The sequence below is a fragment of the Delphinapterus leucas genome, chromosome 2 (assembly GCF_059928025.1).
Source record: "Delphinapterus leucas isolate spDelLeu-1000000601 "Yukka" chromosome 2, BTC_Dleu_Yukka2, whole genome shotgun sequence".
NCBI lineage: Eukaryota > Metazoa > Chordata > Mammalia > Artiodactyla > Monodontidae > Delphinapterus > Delphinapterus leucas.
This window is the reverse complement of record NC_143130.1, coordinates 142,898,171-142,916,098: the sequence shown is the minus strand read 5'-3', so window position 1 is coordinate 142,916,098 and position 17,928 is coordinate 142,898,171. Positions and strand designations below refer to the sequence as shown.

Here is a 17,928-nt window from a genome sequence, read left to right as displayed (position 1 = left end):
TGTATGTGATGTACAGACTTAATATATAGCTAGAAGTAAATGGGCCCATTTTATTAGAGAGCAGTCAGCAATAGTAGGAATGAACTTGTTGTTCTTATTAGAGTGAATAGATCTTTTAAAATCCCATGCATTCCTACTGTTAACTGACCCCAGAGGAAGCTGGAAATAAATTGTTTATTAAGGGAAATAACATTTTATGGCCCAGAACTTTGCTTTAAACATATCTTAGCATATAAATTTAGATATTAGAAATAGTCACAGTGGTATACACAGAAAAGACTTGTCGAATGGAGCTATAACACAGATATCAAAAAATAAAAACTTCTCAAAAGGACATTCTGTACCTTCAACCTTTCTTTCACCTCTCAGTTAACTAACCTGATAATGGGGTTCTGCTATGTCAGTAATTAGAGCTATATTGGAGTAATAAGCCTGCCGTCTGTTTCCCTACCATTTCACTGCATTTAATATGCTATTGCTGATGTTTGGCTTTATAACTCTTTGGAATGACCTTTACCAAAGATGCGGGACTGAGAAGATGGCACAGTGAGGACTTTTAAGTTTAGAAGCTCACCCTAAGTGTCTGAGAATAGAATTCCAGTTTTACTTTAGGCTCTCCTGTGACAGTCTTCAGAAGACAGCACATTAGCCGCAGAGTTATGCTGTGCTATGGAGTGATTTCCTGCACATCCTAATCAAGTTACTTAAACTCTGAACTCAAACAGCATTGTCAGTTGATAGTTCTACCAGTTGTACATAAATCTGGAAACTTAGATAATTTTTTTTCTGTATGCATGCATTTACAGTTAGAAAATGTCTTTCATGACATTCTATATATTTGATTATGTTTTCCAGACTTTATGGACCCTCTGTTTTCTCTTGGGATTTTTCTGGACTCTCCAGAAAGTTGTAGAGATATAGGATCTTCTTAAGGAAAATTGACATTTTTGGTACAATTTTACTTCTAAAAGAGTTTCTATAGTGTTTGTTGAATCCTCAATGTCTACTGTCTTTCTCGAGGAATTTTGGCAATATACATCAAAAGCTTTAGTGTTTTGCATCCTATGAATTAATAATTCTCTCTTTAGAAATTTATCATAAAGACATAATCATGAATGTGAATAAAGACTTAACTGTATAAATGTTCATCAAAGCTCTGCTTGTAAGAGGGGAAGCATAAGTTGTATTTTGCTGCAAGGCACAGAAAATCATATTAATAGTGTGGAAATAGTCTACTCCTAGTTTGTTTTTGCAATCCGATTGAGAAACTAGGCTCTCTCTATCCTTCTTCTCTGCCATCCTCATTGGGCAGCATTTTTTTAGTCCTCTTTCTGTTGGCCATAAAATTATGGCCACAGATCCAAGCAGCAACCTGGAGAAAATGAAGTAAATGATAAGTAAAGCTCTCCATTCATCATGGGGAGGGGTGATATTTCCCAGAAGTCTCCCTGTCTCAGTAGATTTGCCCCTACCTGTCATTGGCCAGAAGTGGGTCACATGGCAAATTCTAGATGCAAGGAGGCTGGGAAAGTAGGTACGTGGAAAAAGAGATAGAATTTCCATGATTTATATGGAACACTCTTCAATCATTTCCTAGGAGATAAATACACTGCAGCCCCAAGAAAAATCGGGGTTAAATTGACAGGAAAAGGAGAAAATATGGCCATTGGGTAGGTACTAACATTCTTGCCACTCATGTGTGAAATAATTAGGTATAGATGCAATGAAATTTTCAAAGTTATGTTATAAATTTACTTCATACCATGGAAAGTAATTGTTAACTTATAAATATTGCAGTTCTCTGTATTTTGGAAGATTAAAAAAAATTCCTGGACTCAAAATATGGAAGGAAGACAGTAAGGCTTTACACTAAAGTATTCCAAAATTCATCTCTGGGTATGAGGAATTGTTAGGAATCAGAGTGAGATTAGAGTTTTGGTAGGTAATATTTGACCAGCTAATCAAGTAATACTGGACTTCCATCCCATATTTCAGCCATTCTTCTACACAAATCCTCCAAGGAACAAATTTGTTATCTGGCAGTATATCTGACATCCCAACAAGCTGGTGCCCCAGGATAGAGATATAAATAATCTCTTCTAAATCTAATGCTCTCTCAGCCCCCATTTCCCTCTACTCCCAAGTCCAGCCTTCATCTTGGGACCTCTCTTTTCTCTTGTGGCAGAGAAAAGAGAGGGGAACAGACAGGGTCTCATGAAAGGCCTGGATTCAATTGCAACTACTGCCTCCTATTTGGAGGAGTGAAGAGGGGAAAAAATTTCATCCAGTGTTTAACTTTTTAAAATATAATTACTCTGACCACTGGAAAATATACCCTAGCAGCATTCCAATCTACAGCCTATAATGTTAAATCTCTGTTTCAGACAGTGAAAGAGGAGGAAGAGAGGAGAGAAAAAATGTTTCCCTCTCTTGGTCCACAGGATAATTTACATTTCATATGAATTTTCTAAATTTTCTACAATGAACATATTTTAATTCTATAATAATAAAATATAATAGCATGACATTTTTGACATAAGTTGCATATTTAATGAGGTGTTATTTCCTGGAAGACTGTTTTCCACTCTTTTAGTTTCATAGGTCATAACTTTTGCTGCAGTAAATAACATGCAGTAGTCAATACTGGGGAAGTGATTTTTTGTAACTAAAAGGAATAGGATCAGGAAAAGGAATATAAACAAAAAATTAAATGTGATAGAAAAATAATATCTTAGATTTGAAATGAAGCTTAGAAGTCATCTACTTATTCTAATTTTTCACTCTCAAAAAGCAATCACCTCTTGACATATAGTCACTTAAGTTCTGCTTGAATGCTTTCAGTAACACAGCATTCACTATTATTTATATTAGTATAAGTTATATTACCACTGTTTAGTTATTACCAGCCGTTTCTTGTGTTGTACCAAAAACTTTTGCTTTAAGATCCCACCTCCTCTTCATCTCATGGTCTAAACTTGCAAACTTCCTGATATGTGTCTGGTGAGATGGATGCAGATGGATCATGTTCTTTCTAAAAGTTTTACATTATTTATTTTTACTCAAAAGATCATAATTTCTATCTATGATCCTAATAGTATTTAAACCCCCATATTTTCAATGTTAGGTGTAATTCTAATATTCCCTACTCATTCATTAATTGATAATTCTCTTGATTTTCTTATCTGAAGAACTTTTCTTTTTTATGTGTCTTGCAAGTTCTGTCTCCCTTTTTATGATACCTTTCCTAATTCTCTATCTGATTCTGTGCCACTTTTTTATTCTCCTTCTTGATGACTTTATTCTATTGGTTGCTATATTACTGTGTGGCTATATCACAATACAAGACAAAAGTATTTAAGTTTCTCTTTCTATAGAATTCTGAATTATTCAGATAGGCAGTATGTTACAGAGGTAGTTCTACTATGTTTCATCTGCTCTTAAAGCACAGGTGGAAGTCTCCATGTCTTATACAAATTTGTGTCACCCAGTGCTTAACAGAGAACCTAATTGTAAGGTCTCTACATAGGGTATGCAAGGAAGCATACTATATCCTTCATCTATACTATAAATATTAGCTATATGTGTATATACAATATTGATAAAATCAGATATATATATGTATATATGATAATGAAAAATTTATAGTGAATCTAGTACACTGAAACTGTTTGTCTTTTGAACCTTTAAGAAGCCTGACTGTAAGCAATACTAAGACCATTGGCTTTCTCATCCGCTGACTCTTGAACTAGTTAATAGTTCTTCCAGAAGCGAGCTTCTTGCTTCTGCTGATAATTTCTTGGGAGTACTGAAAAAAGCATTTTTAAAAAGCTAGTATTACAGAAAAGACTGTTAAGTGAAAGAGTGATTACAAAACTATGGAAACAATAAGAAATTTTGAGTTACAGCCATTCACCAGAGTGCAGGATTGATCTTCTTGCCACACTTATGCTCTGTCCATCTTGTGCAATTACTGTTTTTTCACATAAATAGTATCCTTTTTGGAGTATGCCAAGAAGGATGCTAATCTATGATTTTACCTATAATGGTGTATTTGCCCTCAAAAGACAAATGCAAAATTACTTATCTTCATTTTTCATGCATCATCACACAAGTATACACAGTCTGGTTTTAATTAGTGATTCAGATAAGAAACAAATCGATCTTAAAGAATCTTTTAGATTTTCTGCTACTGAATTTCCATTTATGATGCAGACTCCAGAAGTCACCCATGACTTCTCTTGATGGATTTTATCACAGTTTTAGAAGAATGTAGAATTTATCTGCTGTAAGTAAAGATTTTACACTCAGTCTTTTTCCTCCGACCAAATATTTAAAATTCTAAATATCCACAAAATGTAAATTTTTGTTAGGTCTCCTTCCTTTGAAAGAAATCAGTGAGGAAAAAGGATACGTAAAGGAACATTACCTAGCAAATGAGAAATACATAATTTAGAAAGTGCACTAATGGTATTGCTTTTGTAATTGACATAAAGGCAAAGTGTATAGGAAAGTTTATTGTTATTGAGGTCACTCACACCTGATTCAAACAAACTCCAGGTCGGTCCATCACTTTCTAGGTATGTAATCTCATGATATTTATTTAGCATCTGCTTCATTCTCCTTATCTCTAAAATGGGGATGATAATATCTATCTTTTAGCATTGTAATGAAAATTAAATGGAAACATGAATATGACACATTTAGCTTAATGTCTGACATATATATTATTATTATTATTAATGTCAAATATAGTTTCTCTTCAATTTAACATTCTATTGGAAGTTCTAGCCAGAGCAATTGGAGAAGTAAAAAAGAACACAAGAAAACATAAAAGACATCCAAATTAGAAAAGAAGATGTAAAATGATTTCTGTTCACAGACGACATAATCTTATATTTAGAAACCCTAAATATTCCACAAAATAGTTAGAGATCATAAATTCAGAAAGTTGTAGGATATAAAATCAGCATGCAAAAATCAGTTGTATTTCTATACATTAACAATGAGCAATCCAAAAATGATATTAAGAAACAATTTCATAAAAATAGCATCAAAAAGAATAAAGTACTTAAGAATAAATTTAACCAGGGTGGAAAAGACTTATACACTGCAAACTACAAACCATTCCTGCAATATATTAAAGAAGACATAAAAATAAACTTAAAAAGTCCCACATTCATGGATTGGAAGACTTAATATTTTTAAGATGGCAATACTATCCAAAGCCAGCTGAAGATTCAAAGCAATTCCTAACAAAATGTCAACAATGTTTTTTGCATAAATAGAAAAATCTATCTTTAAGTTCATTTGTAATTTCAAGTGACCCCACATAGCCAAAACAATCTTGAAAAAGATAAAGTTGGAGAACTCATACTTCTTGAATTCAGAACTTGCTACAAAGCTACCATAACAAACAGCATGATTCTAGCATGGGAAACAGATACATAGATAAATGAAATCAAATAGAGAGTCAAGAAATAAACTATTGCATATATGGTCAATTGATTTTTGACAAGGGTGTCAAGACCATTAACAGAGAAAGGAAAGTCTTTTCAACAAAGGGTGCTGGGAAAATTAGATATCCATATGTAAAAGACTGAAATTATACCCTTACCTTACACCATATACAAAAATTAACTCAAAATGGACTAAAATCTCAATGTACGAACTAAAACTGTGACAACTTTTTTAAAAAAAAAAAACCTAGAGGAAAATATTCATGACATTTGATTTGCCAGTGATTTGAATATTGTCATAAATATTGTCATAAAGTATAAGAAAAGTAGATAAACTGGACTTCATTAAAATTTAACACTTTTGTCCATTAAATGACATTATCTAGGGAGTGAAAAAGCCACCCTCAGAATGAGAGGAAATATCTGCAAAGCATTTATTTGATAAGGGATTGATGTCCAGAATAAAGAACTCCTATAAGTCAGCAACTACTAAAAAATAAACAATTTAATTTAAAAAATACATAAGGACTTGAAAAGACATTTCTCCAAGGAACATATGCAAATGACCAGTGAGCACATGGAAATATCTCAACATTATTAGCCATTGGGTAAATTAAAATTAAAATCACGACGAGATACTACTTCACACTCATTAGCATGGCTATTATAAAAAACAGGAAAATAAATATCAGTGAAGATGCTGGAGAAATTGGAAATCTTGTGCATTCTTGAAGGGATATAAAATGGTTCATCCACTGTGCAAAACAGTTTGGTGGGTCCTCATAAAGCTAAAATAGAAGAATTACTATATGATACAGCAATTCCACTTATCATTATATACTTAAAAGCTTTATTCAAACAGATACTTGAATGCCTATGTTCATAGCAGCATTATTCACAATAGCCAAAACGTTGAAAACAACCCAAATATCCACAACAGGTAAATGGATAAACAAAATGTGGCATATACATAGAATGGAATGGTTAAAAGGGATAAAATTCTGATACATGCTACAACTTGGATGATCCTTGAGAACATTTTGCTAAGTGGAAGAAAGCCAGACACAAAAAAACAATCGTATAATTCCACATATATAGGGTACCTAGAATAGGCAAATTCTTAGAGACAGAAAGTAAAACATGTTATTAGGGGCTGTGGGGTGGGGAGAATGGAGAGTTATTGTTTAATGGGTACAGAGATCCTGTTTCAGATTATGAAAAAGTTATAGAGTTAGATGGTGGTGATAGTTGCACAACATTGTGAATGTACTTAATGCCACTGAACTGTACACTTTAAATTGGTTAAGATGGTAAATTTTATTTTATGAATATTTTAGCACAATAAAATATTCACAAGGAACAGGATACAAAAAGATATCCCATATATACTCTAATCAATAGAAAGCTGGAGTAGATATATTCTGTCAGAAAAGTTTATATTGAATCAAGTAAAATTACCAAGAGTAAAGAAGGAAATTACAGTTAACCCTTGAACAACATGGGCGTTAGGGGCACCTACCCTAGCACAGTCAAAAATCCACATATAACTTTACAGTCGGCCCTCTATAGTTTCAGTTCCGCACCCAGATTCAACCAAATGTGGATTATGGAGTATGTATTTATTGAAAAGATTGCATATAAATTGACCCACACAGTTCAAATCCCTGTTGTTCAAGGGTCAACTGTACATACAATCAAAAGGTCAAGTCAGCAAAAAGACACAAAAATCCTAAATGTGTTTGCATATAGCACATACCAATAGAATTTCAAACTAGAAGAAACAAAAACTGATAGAACTAAAAGGAGATATAAACAAACCAACAATAATAGTTTGGAGATTCAAAACCCCTTTCTCAGTAACCAATAGAAAGTCAATAGGATATAGAAAAAGAACCAGATAACACCAGTAACCAACACACATGGCATTTTGAAAACACCCCAAACTAACAGAAGAATAAACATTATTTTCAAATCCTATGGATCATTTGCTGAAATAGAGAAAAAAAAAAAAAAGACAAACTGTATCTTAAAACAAAACTACTATATCATATATTCATAAATTTATGGATCCTCAAAGTACTCAAGATATATCCCAGAATGATAATGGCTCATTGTATTTCTTAAAGATCAAATCAAATCTTTATAAAACCCAAGAATGAAGAAATGCCACTGTCATATTTTCCCAAATTTATTAATACTATTCACATACTATATTACTTTCCTTGAGTGGCCAAATATCTAACCATTTAGAACACATGTTCTCAAACTTTAACATGCCTCAGAATCACCTGGAAGGCTTATTACAACCCTATTTGCTGTACCCTACTTCCAGAGTTTCTAATTCAGTAGGTCTGGGGTGAGGCCCAAGAATTTGCAATGCTGAACAAATTCCCAAGTGAGGCTGAGGCTGATGATCCAAGAACCACACTTGGAGAACCTCTGCTTTGGAGGATTAGAGCCAAGTTGTTCCAGATTTATATAGCCGTTTCACTATAATCTATAAAAACATTCTTTGACTTTCTTATGATCAGGTGGCAAACATTATACATTATAAAAATGAATTAAGACCAAAATAGCCATAATGTTTTCAAACAGGTGTTATTTTGAAATAAAATATTATATTAGAAGTACTATACTGCGAAAATATGTAGTTTTTTTAACTCAAATTAAAATCTGATAAAACTCTTATATAGATCAATTTTGTAATACTTATCACTATTATATTTAAATGATTAACTAATTGCACACCTAATATCTCTTTTCTCCACTTAATTTCTCTCACTTGCCCATAAGGGCAAGGACTATCCTCTCCTCTATAGTTTACTGTTGTGTCTCTATTGCCTAGTGCAATGTGTAATACATAACAGGTATTTTAAAAATAATTGTTGAATAAATGAATAAATAAACTTTAAAAAACTACTATATCTTAAACCAAACATTAACCAAATTTAACATAATTGAAATTATGCAAATTATGTTCTCTGACCATATGGAATTCAACAAGAACTTAACAAAAAGATAACAAGAAAATCTCCAAATACTTGAAAATTAAACAACATATCTAAATGATACATGGATTAAAAAGGAAGTCACAGGAAAATTGGAAAATATTTGGAACTGAATGAGTATGAAAGTCCAAATAAATGAAAGTTTGTGGGATGTATCTCAGGCAGTGCTTAGAGGTAAATTTATACCCTTAAATGCTTATATTAGAAAAGAAGCAAGATCTCAACTGAATAATCTACTTTTTCATCTTAAAAGCTGAAAAATGTAAAATAACCCAGAGTAAGTAGAAGAAAGGAAATAATAAAAACCAAATCTATTTAATAAAATTGAAAAGAGAAAATCAGTGACCCAAGGGTGATTCGTTGAAAATATCAATAGAGAAAATCAGTGAAACCCAAAGATGATTCTTTGAAAACATCAATAATAATAATAAATTAATGCTAACTTCTGCCAAGACATACAAGTAAACTATAGACAAGTATTTCTCTTAAATACAAACACAAAAAATCTTCAATAATATACCAGCAAATCTAATCTAATTACATATTGAAAAAAGAGTACAACGTAACTGCATGATGTTTAATCCAGGAACGGAAAGTTCGCTCAATATTTGAAAGTCAGTCAATGTAACCCACCATATTAACGCAATAAAGAAAAAAATCACATAATCATATCAGTTGATGCAGAAAAAGAATTTGACAAAGTTCAACATCACAAAAACTAATCAAACTGGGAATATAAGGCACTTCCTCAACTTGATAAACAACATCTACAAAAACCTACCACAAATATCACTTAATAGTAAGAAACTAAATGTGTTCACTCTAACCTTGTGAATAAAGCCAACTGTCTACCCTCACCACTACTAGTCACCATTATAAGTCATAGTCAGTACAATAAGGTAGAGAAAAGAAATAAAAAGCATATATATCAGAAATAAAGAAATATAACTGTCCCTACTCACAGATTACATGATTGTCTAGGTGAAAATGTTCATGGAACCTATCAAAAACTTTCTAGAACTAATAAGTGTTTTGGAAAGCAGCAGGGCATAAGGTCAACACACAAATATCAATCTTATTTCTCTGTACTAGCAATGAATAACTGGAAAATGAAATTTTGAAAAATAGTATAACTTACTTTAGCACCAAAACTTGAAATTTGTAGGCATAAATCTACCAAAACATGTGCAGGCTCGCTATGCATAATGTTACGAATCACTAATGAAACAATTCAAGGATGATGTAAGTATATCAGAAGGTATACTATGTCTTGGACTGAAATACTCAAAATAGTTAAGATGATCTTACAATTTTCTTTGTCAATAATACCTCAGCAAAGCTGAAAAAAAAATAGTTAAGATGTCAATTTTCTCCAAACTAATCTACTTATTGAAGAAAAATCCCAACAGGAATTTTTGTAGATAGATACTAGACAAGTTGATTCAAAAATGTATAGGGAAAGGTAAAAAAATAGAATAACCAAAGTAATTTTGAAAGAGAAAAATAAAGCCGAATGACTCACATTACCCAATTTGAACACATATAAAAATCTAAATAATCAAGACAGCATGGTCCTAGTGAATGAGCAGATACAGGTATCAACAGAACAGATAGATGTTTCATTGAACATAGAATCCATAAATAGTTCCTCATAAATATGACCAACTGATATTTTATTGTGGGAAAATACACATGAAGTTAATCACATTTATGCTTTTAAATGTACAATTCAGAAGAATTCAGTTCATTTGGCCAATTGATATTTGACAAAGTTGCAAAGGCATTTTCATACAGAATAGATTGTCATATTGACAAATGGTGTTGGGATAATTTGACATGCAAAAAAACAATCTTGACTCAAACCTCATCCCTTATACAAAAAATAATTCAAAATGAGCCATAGAACTAAATTCAAAACATAAAACTATAATAAAACTTTAAAATAGGAGAAAATCTTTATTACTGGGATTTAGGTTAAAAGTTCCCAGACACGATTTTAAAAGAACAGTCCATCAAAGAGAAAAAAAGATTGCCAAATTAAACTTCATCATAATTAACATTTTTTTCAGTGGATACACTGCTGTGAATACACAATGAAATACTGCTAAGAGAATAAAAAGACAAGCTGCAGACTGGGAAAAATATTTGCAAATCTGATATCCAACAAAACATGTGTATCCAGAATACATAAAGAATATGTAAAGAACTCTCATATCTCAACAGAAAGGAAAAAAACAACCCAACTAACAAATGGGCAAAAGGCTTGAAAAAACAGTTTATCCAAGAGAATATACAAATGGAAAATAAGAACATTAAAAGTATCACATGCTAACCAGAAACAAAGATGAAAAAGGAATTCTGGGAACTTTAGTTCAGCGTGACCAAGTTGGCACATAACAAAAACATGACAATTGTTAAGTAGTATTCTATGATATGGATATACCACAATTTGTTCTTCCATTTGACAATTGACAGATATTAGGGATCTTTTCACTTTTAGACTTTGATGAATAAAATGGCCTCAGAATTTTTTGTTCAAGTGTTTTGATTGAGCTGTGTTTTAATTGCTCTTGGGCAAATATCTAGTCATGGGATCCCTGGCTTCTATAAATGTATATTTAACTTCACAAGAAACTGCCAAACTGTTTGTAAAGTAGCTGTACCATTTTGCATTTCTAGCAACATTTATTCAACATTCTTGCCAACCCTTCGCATTGTCAGTCTTTTTGATTACAGTCACTCTAGTGAGTGTCTAGTGGTATTTCATTGCAGCTTAGTTCATACTTCCTTAATAGTTAATAGTGTTGGTAATCTTTTTATGTACTTTTCTGAGGGTCTTTTCAAATATTTTGGCCATTTGTTTTGGATTGCTATCTCGTATTATTCAGTTGTAAGACTTCTTTACATTTTAAGGGCATCTTTTAAAAATAAACTTCTTACTTTATAATAGGTTTAGATTTACAGAAAACTTGCGAAGAGAGTACAGAGAGTTCCCATATAGCCCCCACCTAGACTCTGCCATTATTAACATCTTACTTTTAGTATGGTACATTTGTCACAATTAATGAACTGACATATTAACTAAAATCTATACTTTATTCATATTTCCTTAGTTTTTCTTAATGTCCTTTTTCTGTTCCATGTCCAGTTGAGGATTCCACATTACACTTAGTCATTCTGTGTCTCTTTTGTTCCACTTGGTGGTTACAGTTTCTCAGACTTTCCTTGTTTTTGATAACCTTGATAGTTTCGAGGAGTACTGGTTAGGTATTTTGCAGAATGTCCCTCAATTGAGATTTGTCTGATTTTTATATCATGATCACACACGGGTTATGGATTCATCTGAAAATGCCTTTATTCCCCCTTTCTGAAGGATATTTCCCTGGACATAAAATGTGCCACTGGCAGTTCTTTCTTTTTCATAACTTTAAAAATGTTGTGTCACTTCCTCCTGGTCTCCATTTAAATCAGTGTTCCCCTATAGATACTGTGGGCTTTTTTCAGGCTGGTTGTTATCTTTGTCTTTAGCTCTCTAAAATTTGCTGATGATGTATCTTGGTTTATCCTACTTGAAATTAGTTTGGTTTCTTGAATCTGTAGGTTTATGTCTTTTGCTAAATATGGGAAGTTTTCAGCTGTTATTTCTTTGAATAATTTTTCAGTTCAACTCTCTTCTTCTGGCACTCTAATGATATAAACATTAACTTTTTTGTTATTGTTCCAAAGGTCCCTGAGACTCTGTTCATTTTTAGAAAATTTATTTTCTCTCTGTTGTTCAGACTGGGTAAATTCTATTGTTGTATGCTCAAGTTCACTGATTCCATTCTCTGTCATCCCCATTCCATTATTAAGTTTTAAAATTTTGGTATTTATATTTTTTAGCTCTACAGTTTATATTGATTATTTTTTATAGTTTCTATTACTTTGCTAAGATTTTCTAATTTCTAATGTATTTCAAAAGAATATGTAATTGTTTATTAAAGCATTTTAATGAAATGCTGCTTTGAAATCTTTATCAGATAATTCCAACAATTAAATCATCTCCTGGTTCTTGGTATGTGATTTTTATCTACTGTCTCCTGGATATTTTGGATATTATGTTGAGAGACTATGGATTCTATCTTTTTATCATCTTTTATTAGTAGGCAGTCTTCATGTTGAAGTATAGCACTAGGGCCAGTTGGATATGTATAGTCAACTCCTCACCCTTTGATATCAGAAGAGGGGAGGGGGAAACAGAATGCCAGCTAGCCCTGCTTCCCACACCTCCTTCTACTTTGTTGATGAATAATTGGATAGTATCTTAGTTACCCCCTTGGCCCTAAATGGGTGGGGGAGTAAAGCCTGACGGTGCCGAGTCCCACCTCACACTGCTTTGCAAAGCCGGTTGCTGCTGGGTGGGAATAGAAGTTCAGTTGCTGCTGAACCCCATTGACAGCACCTTGCTAGGGAAATTGGAGCACAGCTTTCTGTACGCCAGCAAGGATGTAACATCAGCTTCCTGCTTGGCTCATCACAGCATAGGACAGGTGAATCAGAGTGCTGCCTGCTTCTGTCGGACTGAGGAGTGCGTGAAAAATTAATTTCCACTTGGCCTTTCTGAAATGATAGTGGGTGGGGGTGAACTTTTTCCATTGGTATTTGATTGGAGTAGGGTGGAAATTGCCAATAAGTTTATTCTTGTTGGGTCACCCTATTGTGGGCCCTTAAGCTAGAGGTAAGGGTTTACTTGAAGCCTTTTTAACCATGCCTATTGGCATTCAGAGTTGGAGGCTTCTGCAGCACGCTGTCCAGAGATATATGGAATGAGGAAACAGAAGAACTCACCGCTGTTGTTCCTCAAGTCCCCAGAAGCCTAGGCTGTTCACCTTCTTTTTTCCACCTTTCAAACTTTCTTTGCTTGTTGTGTTATCCTGTCTCGGATTTCTCAGTTTTTCCAGTTGATTTTTGATACAGCGATCCAAACAATTCAATGGAACAATTCAATAAAAATTCAACCATTTGCAACTAATGGGTTTGAATATGATTTTGTATTACTGAATATATGTATGAAAAAAAGTAAGCCTCAACTCCAATGTCTCACTATATACAAAAAAAGAAGTTTGAGAAAGATTATTGACCTAAAACTAAAAGCTAACATTATATAACTTCTAGAAAAAAGACATGAGAATGCGAATATCTTTGTGACCTGGGGTTAGGTAAACATCTCTTAGGCAGACACAGAAAGCAAGCATAAAAGAAAAAAAATGTTATGGTATACTTAATCAAAATGTAAACTTCTACTCATAAAAATAGAGCTTTAAGAAAATGAACAAGCAAATATTTATATAACATATATATGACAAGTTATATGCAGAATATACTAAGAATTCTTATAAGTCAAGAATAGACAAAATCCAATTTTAAAAACATATAAAGGACTTGATAAAGATGATACATGAATGCCCGATAAACACATGCAAGCTTGTACTAGTTTTCAGGACATTAGATATTAAAACCATAATAGCATGTCACTTCAAGTCCCTAGAATGGCTAAAATTAAAAAGGCTGTCAGGGGCTTCCCTGGTGGCGCAGTGGTTGAGAGTCCGCCTGCTGTTGCAGGGGACACGGGTTCGTGCCCCGGTCCGGGAAGATCCCACATGCCGCGGAGCAGCTAGGCCCGTGAGTCATGGCCGCTAAGCCTGCGCGCCCGGAGCCTGTGCTCCGCAACGGGAGAGGCCACAACAGTGAGAGGCCCGTGTACCACAAAAATAAACCCCCAAAAAAACAAAAACAAACAAACAAAAACAAACAAAAAAAGGCTGTCTCTACCAATCTTTGGGGAGATTGGATAACAACGGAAACTCTTATATGTTATTAGTGGGAGAGTAAAATGATAAAAAACAGAAAATTGGAAAACAGTTTGGAAGTTTCTTATAAAGTTAAATATACTACTACTCTATGATCCAAAAATTTCAGTCCTAGGCACTTACCCAAGAGAAATAAAAACCTGTCCACATAGATACTTGTACAAGAATGTTCCAGCAGCTTTATTCACAGTAGCAATAAAACTGGAAACCATGTAAATATTTATCAACAATAAAATAATCAAATTCTTGTTTAATCATGCAATGGACTACTTCTTAACAACAATAAAAAAATTACACACAACAATGTGACAATGTGCAAGAATCTCATAAACATTATACCAAAGGAAATAAGCCAGATCTAAAGACTGCATGCTGTGTGTGATTCCATTTATATGAAACCCTAGAACAGGCAAAACAAATCAGAAAAACAGTCGCTTTTAATGGGGAGGAATTACATGGGAAGAGCATGAGACAATAGCCTGAAGTAAGGAAAACGTTTTATATTTTAACATGAGTATGAGTTACCCAGGTGTATGCCTTCTTCAAAACTAATAGATTTGTACACTTAAGACAGAGGCATATCACTGTATGTAAATTTCACTTCCAAAGAAAAAAGAACTGTAATTAAATTTTGAAATAGAGAATTTTTCCCAGCTTACCATTCCCACTTCCCGTAGGAGGGAGATGCAAGAGGGAGGAGATATGGGGATATATGTATATGCATAGCTGATACAGTTTGTTACAAAGCAGAAACTAACACACCATTGTAAAGCAATTATACTCCAATAAAGATGTTAAATATAAAATGGAGAATTTTTAAATATTAGGACAATGGGTTGAAAGTTCCTGTTTAAAGTCATTGAGGTAAGTTTAGGGCAAAAGAAGAACATGCTACAAATTTTTCAATGAGAAAAATGTCTATTAATCTCATTCCATCAAAAAGTAATCTAGAAAGAAAAATGTGAATATATTAAAAAGGATATATGCTGAGAGACAAGCATTTACCTCTCAGATCTGTGTGAAGATAGTCCTTCTAGTCTGAACTGGATCACCTCATCTGACAATTCTGTTGCCAATAATGATGAAAGTGCTGTCAAAGTATGGAAGAGGAAAACAGATCGTACATGGAAGGTGGGTTGGTCCGACAAAAAACTGAAGAGCCCTGGCCTCAGGAGCTATTTCCTCCAGAGCCCTTTTCAAATATGCTTCATGTGTTAATTTTCATTTGGAGATGGAAGAGCAATGTACTGCTAACAATCTGTGTATGTCAAAATCTTCTCTTTATTATGCTGAGTAACAGTGGAAAAGGACTTTTACTTAGACCTACAGGTTGTTGATTAGATGAAAACATTTCCTAGATCTAAAAGCTGTTGAATATTTTGTGGGAAAAATAAACAATTTATTAGAATCTCCAGTTTCTCAAATAGTGTACTTACTTAGCTTCAATGCTATCTCATGTTTTGGGACTGGCTAGACCATCTCAGAAAGGACATTTTAGCTCTGGGATTCTTAAGCATTGTTTTAAGTGTTTCCAGTCCTCATAAATATTTGTTGTGATAATCAGAATTTCATCTTCTCCCCTAGATACAATTCAGCAGATTATTTTTATACTTTGAAGCATCAATGCAAAAATTCACTGTCAGAGTGTCACTTAAGACTGAACAGCGCAGTACAAAGGCCATGGAGTAATATTTTAACAACTGATCTATTTCTTGACATTACTTCTAGCTGTGCTGCTAATATACATTGCCCTCAAGTCCAAATCAAAAACTGAATCATGAGTAAATATTTGACATAACCACCAAAATGTGGTACATGGGTCACAATTTTACCCTCTAAATGTGCCACTAGTAAATTTTACTCTCTGAATGTGCTACTAGTAAGTTGAAGCCAAGTGTGGGCTGTCCCTGGAAGTTCTCTTCGTTATGTTTTGCATTTTTTTGTTCTGACATAGAACTAGATCTCATTAACGGTAACAATAGTGCATTAGATGATATTGAAATTTAACTTTCCGTCACATTCCCATTAAAGTGTCATTTCTAGTCAATTCTTTGTGCTTATGAAACATTCAGTTATAAGGATGAGCTTAACTTGAACCATTATAACACTGCTAACATTATAATGCTGCTAATCATTGTAATGGAAACTGCTATAACCTTTTATAATTGTTACGTTATAGTTAACATGCTGAACCACAGATGATAAGTAATACAAATGAGGTGTAGATGTAGCCATTATTATTATTTTGCTTTGGGGAGAATCCATTTTGTAATATACAAGGTTTATCTGAACAGGAACTTGCAGTGGCAGCGTGCTATGCTATGACCTTAAAATGCTATCATCTCAGGGACCTTCAGAAATATTGTAAGTTCCACAGGATTCTAAAATATGTTTTACTTTTTAACATAGGAAGGTAAACTTCTTATGATAAAGCATTGTTTATTAGAAGGGTACAAAGTAGCGCGGGAGATTTCACGTCAATATTTTAGTCTGGCCCACAGCCTCAAACTTGGCTTCAGAAAGTGCTGGAGGCTGTGAGAGGAAGACGTGAAAACCAGGCTCCACTAAGTCCTAAAACTGACATTCCCTTCACCTGCCAGGAGCTTCAGTTTCTCCCTCGGCCGACTTTGGTTTTCAGCATGAATAAAGGCAGAGTTTTTCTTGTCAGTAATAGAAGAACATTTTCTCCACTTCTTATTTATATACTTTGTTTTGGATGCCAGAAAATGAGTTAAGTAGTATATCGTAGGTTTCGGATGTGAAATCAACTGCTGAAAGAAGCATGAGACTTCTCTCCTGTGCAGCAAATCCATATTCTTATCAATCTGTATTTAAACACGTGATATAATAGTCAACTTATGGTAATTCTTTAAATGATTGCAAGCAGCTGGAGTTTTTCAAGTTCTAATGTGCTTAAATATACAATATGGCAGTGATCAAGCTAAATACGGTAGAAATAAAATAACATAAGAAACTATATTTACAATCATTTCAAAGCTCTAACTAGAATTAGAATGATGGAAGAGAAACTCTAAACTTACTCTTGCAGCTTTCTCTAACTTTGTAGAACAAAAAACTCTGAACTCTCACCTAAAGGGTAAACCCACCTGATGTGAGATGCTTTTAATTAGATTGAGCCAGACCCCAGAGTAGGTCAGGAAGGAAAAAAGAGGAAAAATGTTCCTCAGAGCTTTTCTTCTACCACTGTTCTCCTGAATAGGCCTAGAAAATAGTCCAAACTTTCTCCCTGGGACAAAAACATAAAGACATATCTTGTTTTTGAAAATAGTGCATGGTCTTTACATGATTTTCAACTCAATTCAACCCTCTTTGAGTACTATTCTATGCTAGGTACATATATTAGGCCCCAAACCTGGGCCCTAAATATGAAAAAGACACAATTCCTGAGCCTAAAGAATTTAGTCCATTATGGTAGACGAACCCTTTAGTACTAACTATAAAGCAAAGTGATGGCGATGTTTGAAAAAAGCAAAAATGCATGTCTATGGATCCCAAATGACTTCATCGGCCATCATTCATTTAAAGGCTTTTTCCATTGTCATATTGTTTTTATGTTAATGGGAGAATTTATGAAGCTGTGCTAGAGAAAAAAAA

General features: G+C 33.6%; 1 pseudogene; it reads left to right on the top strand.

Moving 5' to 3' along the window:
* The window catches only part of LOC111171031 (protein tyrosine phosphatase type IVA 3 pseudogene), a 60,403-nt pseudogene that overhangs the window by 27,265 nt on the left and 15,210 nt on the right, over window positions 1-17,928 (top strand).